This window comes from Dama dama, chromosome 18, assembly GCF_033118175.1.
Source record: "Dama dama isolate Ldn47 chromosome 18, ASM3311817v1, whole genome shotgun sequence".
Lineage (NCBI taxonomy): Eukaryota > Metazoa > Chordata > Mammalia > Artiodactyla > Cervidae > Dama > Dama dama.
Window position 1 is genome coordinate 25,215,283 of NC_083698.1, and position 13,240 is coordinate 25,228,522.

The following is a 13,240-nucleotide window of genomic DNA, read 5'->3' on the forward strand; positions in this document are numbered from 1 at the left end:
GTTTTCCATTTAATAAGCTGGAAAGAAATCATCTAGTCCAGTGTTTTCCAAACATCATGTAATGAACTATTAGTGTGCCATGAGATCCACTGAGTGGTCACAGTTAAACAGTGAGATAGGATAAAACACATGACACCATACCAGAGTGCATCCACTTTGGAAGATTTAAGGGTTAATTTCTATATGTGTATAAATAAGCACATTTCTCTATATGTATAAATATTCTGCATTTAATATGAAATGTCTTTTTTAGTATGAGTAGCACTTGTAGAAGCTTGAAAGCAATTGATTGAGTCTTCCCATTTTTCAGATGAGGAAACTGAAAGAGACTGACTCCCAGTTTTTTTGAGTGGGTCTTCTTGAGGTAGCTTATCTATCAACAGGTCTCTCTCTCATTAGAATTTTTTTGATCACCCATGCATCCTCTACATTCCCTGCCTTATAATTTAAAATTTCTGTGTTTTTGTTAAAAGGAGTTAAGTCAAAGAAGCTGATTCTGGGGAGATGAGTCTTCACTGAGCCTCTGAGCAGCTGGCTCTGGGGTGCTGGTACTTGTGATGCCCAGTGGAAAAAAAAAAACGCCTTTCTTTATTGACAAGGCCAGTTATTTTTCATAGGTTCAATCAGGTGGAAAGTTGGAACAATAACCTGATAGATTTCATCAGCAGATGCAGGTAATCTTTATTAGTTTCTACCACTTGTTTCAGTTCAGTTTCATAAATACTTATTGAGCTCTTGCTTTGTGGCAGATATTTTGCCAGCCACTTACCTTCTCCTCTGTGAAAAATAAATATTCCAACAAATTGATCCCTCACTTTGCTTGTGGGATAGCCCTTTGAATTTACCAAAGTATGAGATAGTTTGAGATTGTTTGCCAAAGATAATAGAGATACAGGTCCATGTTTTATAACACAATATGCCACTTTGAAACTCTGGTATGCTTTATTTGGAAGTGTTCTGGCATCTTGAACTCAGCCTTTCAGTCATTAGGAAGTCATACAGTGATCAAGTTCATGTAGAATTTTTTTTTCTATCTTACTTTCATAACACATTGATTTTTATTGAACTTTCTCCCTGTTGCTATTTACAAAGTGTCAGTTCTACATTAAGAGCTGATGGAGGTTTTTAAAAATTTTTTCTCTGACGATCGGAGAATCAAGGCAGAAGAACCAAGGGGGACCCCTGTCTGGATGCCATGTGGAATTTTGTCCTTCCCAAGCTGTTTGTGTTTTTTTGTTTGCCTTTCTGTGTGGCAGTTCCTGAAGGTAGTGTTCTGTTTTCTGTCTTTCCTTCTTTTGTTTTTAAAATGGTTGTGCAAAGTGAATTATTTGGTTTAGTTTGGTTATTAGTTGAATATTGGCCACACAAGTCATTTCCTGAGGCAGTTACGCATCAGGGAGCAGTGCCCAGATGGCAACATGAGCCTGCTTTTCCTTGATGGCTGTCAGTACAAAGCAGGATACCCATTAAGTTCAGGGCAGTGGAGGGAGATGGATGGATCACCAGAGCCTGATCTTGTCGGTGGAGAGAGAAGAGTACTTCTTTTGATTTTCAAGTTCTCAGTCTTTAAAGCCTCTACTAATGTAAGAGACAGAGCAGCTATCACCAGTATCCATCTTCAGAACTTTTCCATCACCCTAAAGTAAAAAGAAAAAACCCATGGTTATATGCCACGAATTGGGTGGCTGTGATTAACCATGTATGTGTTGTGCAGGTCTGAGGACCTTTCATCCCCAAGACAGTTGTTGAGCTTTTCTTCTTTCATACAACACTAGAAAAACTTCTTGAATGATATCATCACCTAGTTGTTTTCTGGATCCAAAGCTTCCTTGATTATTGCCACTTCACTTAAGAGATATATTCCTATATTAATATTAACAGACAGAAGTCTTTTCTCATATGACCACCTTACTGAGCAAGTTCTGTTTTGTGTTTTTTAGTTCTTCCACTTTCTATTTAATCTACTGGTGTTTGATGTTTTTCTTGCCTGCCAGTGCAGTATTTCCAGCAGTGCTTGGAAATTAATTTTCTATTTGAATAGACAATTCCAGGAAACTATCTATTAAGGTTATAGGAGGCAAGGAGAATGCTGTTTTACAACTTTTTTCTGGTATTCTTCGCATTATAAGGGGAGGAAAAAGGTAAAAGTTCATGATTGGCATGATTGCATGAAAAGCATTTTTTGCTTTTAACTAATACTATTTAATTTAAGAAACTTTGCCACTGGTTGCAAAAGTGATTGATGACAGAATGTGTATGGCACTGAAAAGATATAATAAAACTATTCTAAATGGATCTTCCATGCACTCTGAAACCTTTTTTGGATGAGAGATCCTTTTGTATATCTGACTGGTTCTTTCTGTGGAATCTCAAAATCTAAGATCCATAGAATCTTATCTAAAATCCTAGGGGCCAGGTGTGTTTTGGAACTGAGAATTTATAAGATTTAAAAATGGTGTAGTATGGAGCATCTACTCAGTGTTACATGTCATGTCATCTTCAATGGGATCTGGGATAGTTCCTCGTAATAAAAACAATATTTCTGCAGTGAAATTCATAGATATTAATGCTAAATGAGATAAAGACAATAAACAGCTATATGTCTTTCTAGGCCAGTTGTTGTTGCTAGATGCATTTGGATTTATTGCCAAGTAAATTACAGAAAATCTGTTTTTTAGGATCATGGATAAGGAACTAAACAGAATTTTACCTATACTTTATGGACTTCAGCTCCCTTGATTAGAAGTGGCTTGGCTCCATCTTCAACCATACCTGGTTTTCCTTGGCCCCACTCAAGTTGTGGGCTTAGCATTCTCAGTATTATAGACATTTTTCTTCTGAGGCTGTACCTGATATTCAGTTATTCTTCTACTGAATTTAATCTCTTGTTTTTCAGCCATTCTTTGCTTGGGTTCTGATTCTTTATAGTAGTATATTTGCCATTTTTGTAAATTTCTCATTTTATATATATATATATATATATATATATATATATATGTTGGTAATATTTCATTTTGTGTGTGTGTATATATATATGTATATATATATATATATGCATGTATGTATGTATGTACATATATATAGGGCTTCCCAGGTGACTCAGTGGTAAAGAATCTGCCCACCAATGCAGGCGATGTGGGTTTGATCCCTGGGTCAAGAAGATTCCCTTGGAGGAAGAAATGGCAACCCACTCCAGTACTCTTGCCTAGGAAATCCCGTGGACAGAGGAGCCAGTGGGCTACAGTCTGTGGGGTCAAAAAGAGTCGGATGCAACTTAGCAGCTAAACAACAAGAATTAGGAAAGCTTCAAAAAGGAGTTGAAGCTGGAGACAAATCTTAACAGAGAGAGAGGATTGGTTTAGGTGGAGTAGAGTGCACCGTACTTTCCAGAGAAAGAGAGTATGTTGAGTAGAGAAAGGGTGCTGATGAGTGAAAAACATACTTTAACTGTTGGCCACTTATAATGTAGGTTCAGATTTAGGAGGGTGATGAAAGAAATGGGTCAGTAAGCCAGGTAGGGCTGTATTACATAGAACAATATATTATAAGGAAAAGAATTGGTTATATTTGGTGTAAGATGCCATTGTGAGTTAAGGAATAGAACAAGAATGATATGATGAAAACAACATTTTAGGAAATAATTGTATCCATTAGTGCACCTGGTGCTCTCTGAACTAAAGAATGGGAGGAGCTGGTTTACATCCTTGTGCTGGAAACCAGTAGAAGATCATAGGACCTGAACTGAGATAATGGTAGTGAGAATGAGGATGGGAAAAGAATGTGAGACGTTTGAAGAGTAAAACCATAGTGTGATGGTTAATTTTTTGCATCAATTCGACTGGGCCACTGGGTGTCAGTATATTTGATCCAGCATTATTCTGGGTGTTTCTCTGAGTATGTTTTTGGACAAGATTAAAATTTGAATCTGTAGACTGAGTAAAGCAGATTGAACCTTTGTAATGTGAGTGGGCCTCATCCAGCTTGTTAAGGCCTGAGTAGAACAAAAGTCTCACCTTCCCAGAATGAGAGAGTTTTCTGCCTGATAGCCTTCACACTGGCACCTTGGTTCTTGCTGGTTTGTTATCACCCTACTATCCAAAGGTCTGTCTAGTCAAAGCTGTGGTTTTTCCAGTAGTCGTGTATAGATGTGGGAGTTGGACTATAAAGAAAGCTGAGCACTGAAGAATTGATGCTTTTGAACTGTGGTGTTGGAGAAGACTCTTGAGAGTCCCTTGGACTGCAAGGAGATACAGCCAGTCCATTCTAAAGGAAATCAGTCCTGGGTGTTCATTGGAAGGACTGATGTTGAAGCTGAAAGTCCAATACTTTGGCCACCTGATGTGAAGAACTGACTCATTTGAAAAGACCCTGATGCTGGAAAAGATTAACAGCAGGAGGAGAAGGGAACAACAGAGGATGAGATGGTTGGATGGCATCCCCAACTCAATGGACATGAGTTTGAGTAAACTCTCGGAGTTGGTGATGGACAGGGAGGCCTGGCGTGCTGCAGTCCATGGGGTGGCAAAGAGTCAGACATGACTGAGCGACTGAACTAAACTGAACTGAACTAGCCTTGATACACAAACTGGGACATCAGTCAACTCTCTGCAGATTTTGGACTTGCTAGCCCCCAAATGGTGTGAACCAATATCTTATAATAAATCTTTGCTTTTCTGGAGAACCCTGACTAATACACACAGGATATGGAGCCTGGCTAAATATAGGAGCCACGGATGAGTTAAAGATGACTTAAAATTTGGGACTAAGAATTCTGGAGAATAATAACTGCAGTAATAGAAATGGGGAAATTGAAAATAGGAAGTTGGTTTTGAGGGAGGATTTGTTTGGTTTTGGTTTAGTTGACTCTGCAGTGAAATTGGAGATTCGAGTTAAGTTGTTTTGAATGGCTGCAGTAAGATAGGCAGCTATGTTGGTTAGTCTGGGTGTGGCATCTTGGAATCGTCTGCAAGTGGGAGAACAGGAGTCTCTTGAGAGAGCAGAGTCCACAGGGCAGTGAGATAGAGGAGCGGAGGGCAAGGATTTGAGTCTGTTCAGGAAGGAATTATGGGGCTGGCGGAGAAAGCTGAGTCAGTACACAGAAAACTAGCTGCTGACAGAGAGAGCCCTCGCTCTTGACGTTGGTTTGTCTGTCTCCTGCACTAGAATGGGAGTCCCACAAGGGCAGCTGTTTACCCGCTCCTGTTTCCCCAGCTTCAAATGTTGTTTTTTAGATACTCAAGATCTCTGGACATCGCTTTTGTGGTGGTGGTTTTTTTTTTTTCCACTTTGAAAATGCTGAAACAGGAATTAAGAATCTTTGCTCTAGTCTTGACTTGGCAGTTAAGCAGATATATAGAGTCATGCTTCACCTCTTAATTCCTGGAACTTTAATTATTTTTCCTAAAAATGTAAAGATTGGCTTAATGATTTTCAAGATTCCTTACAGATGAATAATACCGAGGAGAATATCTGTATGTCAGAAAGTTTGTTCTAAACTGCAGAGGTAGCATTGAGTAAATTCAGAAAATAAAATTTATAGCTAATCTTCATCATCTCTTTTTTTAAAAGTTTTTATTAATTTAGTATGAGTCAAAATATTGTAATATATATGAAGTAAATCAAAGTTTTTATGTAATGTCTAAAAAAATTTAGATCAAAAAAAATTTCTTCCTAAATATTAAAGATATGACTAAAAAACATTTTTTTTACAGTAAGCCTAACTACTTTTATAGTCAAAATGAATCAAGCTGTTAAACAAAAACTCAGGAAAAAAATATAAGCAGCATTTTTCTTAAATTCCAAATGCTGTAAAGAAATTTTAGTTTTCATGGAATTTTTATTCCTATTGCAAAGACTTTTTACTTTTAATATTTTCTTAAAGAATCAGCTTATGAAATGAAAAAAAATAGGAATCACTGATGAAAATGATCCTGTGTGTTTACTGTATTTTATTCAAAGTTATATCGCACCTCCTCATATGTTTCTTGATCTATATTAACATCAGACAATCTCACAATACCTGTTTTTAATTTACTTTGGAAGAATACTTTCTGTTCTGAATGGCACATCTCTTTAAGGTATATTCAATATCAGTTTTGGGTATTTGATCAATGTGTTATAGTTAAATTGTAGTCCATGCCCTTTAACAATTTTTTCTGGTTGTATAATTTGAAGTATTGTGAATTTATAAAAGCAGTTTAGAGAAAATATGACATCTCTACTTTAAAAATGTACAACGTGTATGTTAATATACTTGACACAAAAACTATTGAATAGTTAGGGAATAAATGGCATAAACTTTAATCTGAATTCATTAAAAAACAACATTTTCTTTATTAAATGGAACTTCTTGAGTCCCCAGAATGTTTATTGTGTGTTAGATATTGTTTTATCATTCTAATTGTCTGCCTTCTTTCTGTTATACAAACACACTGTCTGTGGTCATTCTTGCTCAGTTACCATCTACAACATACAACTTCCATTTGGAAATAATCTGTCTTTAATAACGTACTGATGTTGTTTTTTTGTGTCTTTTAATGTCTCTTTTACTTGCTTTAAGGCTCCTTAATTAAGGACAATTAACAGTTAAGAATTCTCTCAGAAAATAAACAGTGTTGTAACAGCAGTCTGATATGTACTTTTCTGATACAGTTCCTCTATTCACAAAGTAAAATCTAGAAATATTATTTATTTGCAATTGTAATACTTTAAAATTATTTTTACTTCCCACAGATCCCAACTTTCTGGATTTCGTGTGAAGGCGAGTAATTAATCCTTGAATTAATTTTAATTTTGTGTCTATCTGTATCCAAATTTAATCGTTCATGTTGGTCAAGGGGCATCCTAGTTCAGTTTGTATTGTGTATCAGGCACAAGGATCTACTTTTACTGTGTGCAGTCAGATTTATAGGAGATTAAAAAATAAAATCTACTTATTCAGTAACATAAAAAAGCATTAGTGAAACTCATGACATCTTTGTTCCATTTATAAGTCACACTAATGACTACTTTGCTTCTCAGTAATTTTCCATTTGTAACATTTTATACCTGGATACACACATGTAATGCAATTGAACAAGAAAACAATTATCTGTCTGGTGGAAATAATGTACTTATCTCATTGAAGCGATTGACTTGTTTAAAAATACACAGAAGTTCTAGTTCTGCTCAGACTGTGGTTACCTATAATTTGTAAGGAATTTCCAGGAAGAGTTAAAACCCTCTGGTAGAATGGGATCAGCAACTGAATCCATTGGTTGTGAGTGATAAATTCTCATGCAGAATCTCTCATAGACAACTCTGCTTGGAACCATTTTGGATTTGAAAGCTTTTTTCAATAATCTCTGAGTTTTGGCTGGATCGCTGGAAAACTGCACTTCAAAGGCTGTATCTTCCAGTGAAAGCTTCATGTTGGTTCTATGTCAGCGGAACGTTTTAGCACTTTTTGGCCTGGCTGTAATGTTTCTTGGCATTTTCTGAGGCGTTTGGCCCATCATGTCTATAGGATCACACTGGATTCAGTATAAACTGTAAAAGCTGTAATTCATCTGCAAGCTAATTTGGGATTTTATTGAGTTTTGGTAATGGACCAACACCATTGGGCAGTCGAGGATTCACTATTTTTAAGAATATGTCTGAGGACACATTCATTTTAAAAATAATACAGAGTGACTACTTTTCCTTTAGCTCAGTACTTCTTGTTCTTGTATCTGATCTTTTCAGAGGTTAGTGTCCTATTTTAATTCCTTGTTATAATTTTTTCCCTCCTCAGCAGTTTCTAAAGCCACTGCAGATCTTCAGCATTTTCTTCTTTCTTAAAGGGGGCTTGCTTTGGCTCTTGGCTGACTTGTCTGGTGATGTGGGACTGATACGGGCTTTCATTTTTTTCCTTTAAAGGTGCTGCTAAAGGTAGTCAATTTTAGCTACAACATCGTAGAATGTTGGTGCCTTAGGACCCTAGAGATGGCTTGGTCCAGTCCTGTCATTTTAAACGGAGGGGACCATGCCCAGTTCCTATCACAGGAAGCTGTGGCACTTCAGGCTGGAACTCCTGACCCCCTTGTAGCAGAGCCAGGCTGTTGAAGCCCCAGGGACTGCTTAAAGATATGCCCCCATTCCCTGTCTCAGATTTGTATCTTTAGGTAGTTTTCCTTAATGCTTTTAAAATTTAATTTGCCATGCTTCATATTAGTTTGGAAAACCAGCCAAAATTTTTGTTTTGTATTTGTTTGGTATTCCAGAGTATAAGCAAATATAGGAAAGAGGACAGGTTCAGAGTAACTGCCTAATAATTACAAACAAAATCACTGTGGATGGTGATTGCAGCCATGAAATTAAAAGATACTTGCTCCTTGGAAGGAAAGTTATGGCCAACCTAGACAGCACATTAAAAAGCAGAGACATTACTTTGCCAACAATGGTCCATCTAGTCAAGGCTATGGTTTTTCCAATACTCATGTATGGATGTGAGACTTGGACTATAAAGAAAGCTGAGTGCCGAAGAATTGATGCTTTTGAACTGTGGTGTTGGAGAAGACTCTTGAGAGTTGAACTGCAAGGAGATCCAACCAGTCCATCCTAAATGAGATCAGTCCTGGGTGTTCATTGGAGGGGCTGATATTGAAGCTGAAACTCCAATACTTTGGCCACCTGATGTGAAGAACTGACTCATTGGAAAAGACCCTGATGCTGGGAAAGATTGAGGGCGGGAGGAGAAGGGGACCACCGAGGATGAGATGGTTGGATGGCATCACCGACACAATGGACGTGGGTTTGGGTGGACTCTGGGAGTTGGTGATGGACAGGGAGGCCTGGCATGCTGCAGTTCATGGGGTCGCAAAGAGTCGGACACGACTGAGTGCCTGAGCGGAACTGAATTATGAACAATGTTGAGTTTTAGAACGTATCATAGACCCAAGGCTGAACCTGGCTTCCTGTGCCTCTCCCAAACCCCTATTGAACTTAGCCACTGAGTCATAGATGGAAAGTGTGGAACTAACTGCATGTCCCCATCCAACTCCCATGAACGGCCACCCTCAGGGAGGAGTGCCTCTGAGAGATCCCAAGAGCCAGGACGCTCCTGCCAGGATCCTGTCCAGGACTGTGGCCAATCAGAGCAGCTCCGCCCCGCCCATCAGAAGCAGTTCCTTTCAAGTAGCTTGCCTTCTGGTGTCTTTTGTCTTTTTTTCTTTTTTTTTAATCCTCTTGTTTTACCACCAGTGTCCTGATACCAATGTCATTTACATTTTTCCCCCGAAAGATGAGTTATGTTCCCATTATTCTCCTGCATAGAGTTGAGAAAGCCAGGGTAGTGAAGTCATCCTAGGCAACTGATTATTTACAATTGAGGAAAATAAATGAGAATTAAGCAGCTGGTAATGAGACCTTGTCCATGTACTCAGAATACTTCACAATAACAGGAAATGAATAATTTCTCTATCATCTCATAACCAGGCCCTTTCTCTTCTTGTGACATGTTTAAGAAGAATCTCTTCTATTTGCTATCTTTGTTGAAACTCTAGACCCCTGCCAGCACCCAGCATTATATTTTAATATATATATTCCAGTTATCTACAAGAAGATTCAAATGATTTTATTTGTTTTGTTTTTGTGTTCCTCTGCTCTGGGCCTGAATTAAGTAAAATTTCAGGTCATAGAACTCTCTTGGAATTTTTAATTGATTTTTCATTTTATGTAGATAGGTTTCTACGGTTTCACTTTTTTTTTTTCCCTCAAGATAGTTTTTAATGAATATATTGTTTCTTTACCTTCTACATTAGGTCTTTAAGATGGTAACCTGTGACAACCCAGAAAACATATAATAGTTTCCTTCCTAAAAAGGGATATTTTTTTTCCCTTAGGATTTCTTGCCTTGTGAAGCATGTTGCACCATTGTGCAGATACTTGTTCTTAACTCAGAGGTGAATTAAATATAATTTAAAATCTGAATGTTCTGGTACTCATGCCTTTTCCCTCAACTATTATGTTTACTAGTCATTTATTTCTATTTAGTAGGTTCAAGCCCATTTAGAGAAAGAAATACTGAATTACAGAAATGTAAATCTAAGTTTTGATGTTTTATCATATTAAAATTTAGGATGTTCCAATACCGTTCTTGGAATCAGAATCATCTTTAAGATGAATTGTTTCTGAAGACATGATATAGCTGATGTCTCTTGAATCGTCACGTTGTTTTTGCTTAAGGTGCATGTAAGGATCTGTTACAGTGTAAACTAGCAGATGACACGTGGGAAACGGCATGTACACAGCAGAAAGTGCCTAGGCGTGGAGTCTGCTGGAGACCGTGGGCTCCAGGTACCTGGGTGGAAGCTCAGTTCCAACACCAACTTTTGTGATCTTTAACATTCAGTTTGCTCATCTGCACAGTGGGCATACTGACTTAAATGGTATCTGCCTCGAAAGTTCTTATAAAGAATTAAATGGATTAATATACATAAAGCATTTTAAAGCAGTGTCTGAAATATCATATGTGCTCTATAAATGTTGGCTGTTACACAGTCTTTCCATTCCTAAGTGGGTTAATGGATCAAGGTTCATCTGTATTTTTAAGTGTTTTTCTCAGTATACTATTATTTGGGAAAACCGGCCTTTTTCTGAGGTGTTCCTGGGCTTTTTTATTTAAATTGTTTTTAATTGGAGGGTCATTGCTTTACAATGTTGTGTGAGATTCTGCTGCACAGTGAAGTGAATCTGCTCTAGGTACACACATGTCCCCTTCCTCTTGAGCCTCACTTCTAAGCACCCCTACCCCACCCTCCTGACCCCCGACCCTGTAGATCATTACAGAGCACTGAGCTGAACTCACCGTGTTATACTGGAGCTTCCCACTAGCTGTGTATTTTAAACTTGGCAGTGTGTATATTCCAGTGCTACTCTCTCAAATCATCCCACCCTCTCCTTCCCCTACTGTGCCCATAAGTTCGTTCTTTTTTTTTTTTTAATTTTTTATTTTATTTATTTATTTATTTTTTTATTAGTTGGAGGCTAATTACTTCACAACATTTCAGTGGGTTTTGTCATACATTGATATGAATCAGCCATAGATTTACACGTATTCCCCATCCCGATCCCCCCTCCCACCTCCCTCTCCACCCGATTCCTCTGGGTCTTCCCAGTGCACCAGGCCCGAGCACTTGTCTCATGCATCCCACCTGGGCTGGCGATCTGTTTCACTATAGATAGTATAGATGCTGTTCTTTTGAAACATCCCACCCTCACATTCTCCCACAGAGTTCAAAAGTCTGTTCTGTATTTCTCTGTCTCTTTTTCTGTTTTGCATATAGGGTTATCGTTACCATCTTTCTAAATTCCATATATATGTGTTAGTATGCTGTAATGTTCTTTATCTTTCTGGCTTACTTCACTCTGTATAATGGGCTCCAGTTTCATCCATCTCATTAGAACTGATTCAAATGAATTCTTTTTAACGGCTGAGTAATATTCCATGGTGTATATGTACCACAGCTTCCTTATCCATTCATCTGCTGATGGGCATCTAGGTTGTTCAGTGTCTGTGTCTGTATTCCTGCCCTGCAAATAGATTCATCAGTACCATTTTTCTAGATTCCATATGTACACATTGGTATCTTGGCTTTATTTTTTAAAATGAATTATGTATCAAAGATTATGAGCCTTAATTTTATATAATTTAAAATTAATAATTAACCTTGACTTTTTGGTTGTGTGAAATTATTTGATGATTTCAGACAATGTATTTCTCACTATTGAACTGTATGTATGTGTTGGCTTCATCAGTGTTGTTGATTTTGACACTGAAATTGTCCCATATTCACAGTAGCTCACATTAGAAGGGAACTATTGAGACAGCAATTCTCTACCTATTGACAGATCTCAACAAGCATAAAATAGTTGGGTGTTTTAGAGGAATGTAGGATAATATAATACTTAGGGCCATAATACCGCAAATAGAACATTTCATAATCTAATATATATGTGTCTGTGTAGGGAGTATTATGTAGGCATGCAAATTTCAGAAATATTGAAGAAGTTCTGAGTGAGCCTAAAAGTTTTACTTTAGTTTTATGTTAATTAACTTGACTACATAAATACTAGGAAAATAATTAGAATCACAGATTATGTTCAATGCCTAAAGATATATGTTTGACAACTTTTAATTTTCTTTCTTCCCACACACCACTTCCTCATTTGTTTCTGGCACACCAGATGTGTCTCAACACAGTGGCTGATTGGGTAGAGTTGTATGAACAGCCGTGATTGTGGCATAACAAATTTTCTCATTTTGGTTACATTAATGAAATTTTAAGTAGAAGAAGGATTATTTTGCAGATATTGTTATACAGATATAAGGGGTAGCCTGCCTTTTCCCCAAATCTCTGCATCAGTGTTCCTTTTTAAAATGTTAAAGTTTGTGTCCATGTGGTGAATGTACACAAAAGCTGATTGTAATCCTGTTTTTCTTAGACAGGGAAGGGCTACTTGGAGGCATAGGAATGAAGAGCGACGATTGGTGGGGAAAAGTGTTGGGGGGGGAGCTAGTCACAAGGAAAGGTTTCTAAATAATATTCTTTTTTCTATATTCCAGTTTTTTTGAATAAACCAATTAACTTGCTGTTTTTTAGCTTAAAATTAGCTTTAATTTTTGATCTCCATGGAGAAAATAGTTTCCATAGGCAAGTATTTATAATTTTGTCTTTTGTTTATTTAATACTAATTTTCTTCTTATTATTAGCCTTTTCTCAATTTAAATACCTGGATAAGTACTACATCCCATAAATTGTAATTTCTTTCAAAGGAATTAATTTTGTTTTTAGATTTGGCCTCATATGTGGTCCTTCTGTATATCCCTAATTTTGAAAACCTACTAATAATTTATTTAATAACTTTTCTCTCAGTTTTTAATTATAGAACAAAAAATATTACAATTAGAAAGAAACTGTGCCTTAACATACTAACTTGTTTGTCTGTTTTCTTTTAGTTTCAGATCTTATTCAGTTTCAGTTTATATTGCCCTTTACATGTATTATACTCTTTAATGAGTGATTTTTCAAGAGCAGTTGTTTGATCATCTAGTTTACTTAATCATTCCCTGATGTTAAAGATTTAGACATAACATTTGCTACTATAAATTACATCACCACAAAAATCTTTTTGAAAATGTCTTTCTTTCCTTCCTTCTTCTTTCCCTCCCTCTCTTCCTTCCTTCCTTTTAGGAGTTATTTACTCATTTTAAACTTTCTGG

At 37.0% G+C, this 13,240-nt stretch overlaps 1 protein-coding gene and 1 non-coding gene across 8 annotated transcripts in view; one reads left to right on the forward strand and one right to left on the reverse strand.

Moving 5' to 3' along the window:
• Window positions 1-13,240, forward strand: part of HDAC9 (histone deacetylase 9) — an 896,685-nt gene that overhangs the window by 32,615 nt on the left and 850,830 nt on the right. The gene's annotated exons all lie outside the window — the stretch shown is intronic.
• LOC133073199 (U6atac minor spliceosomal RNA) lies at window positions 1,652-1,772 on the reverse strand. Its single transcript, XR_009696906.1, has one exon. It is a non-coding gene; the product is annotated as a U6atac minor spliceosomal RNA (small nuclear RNA).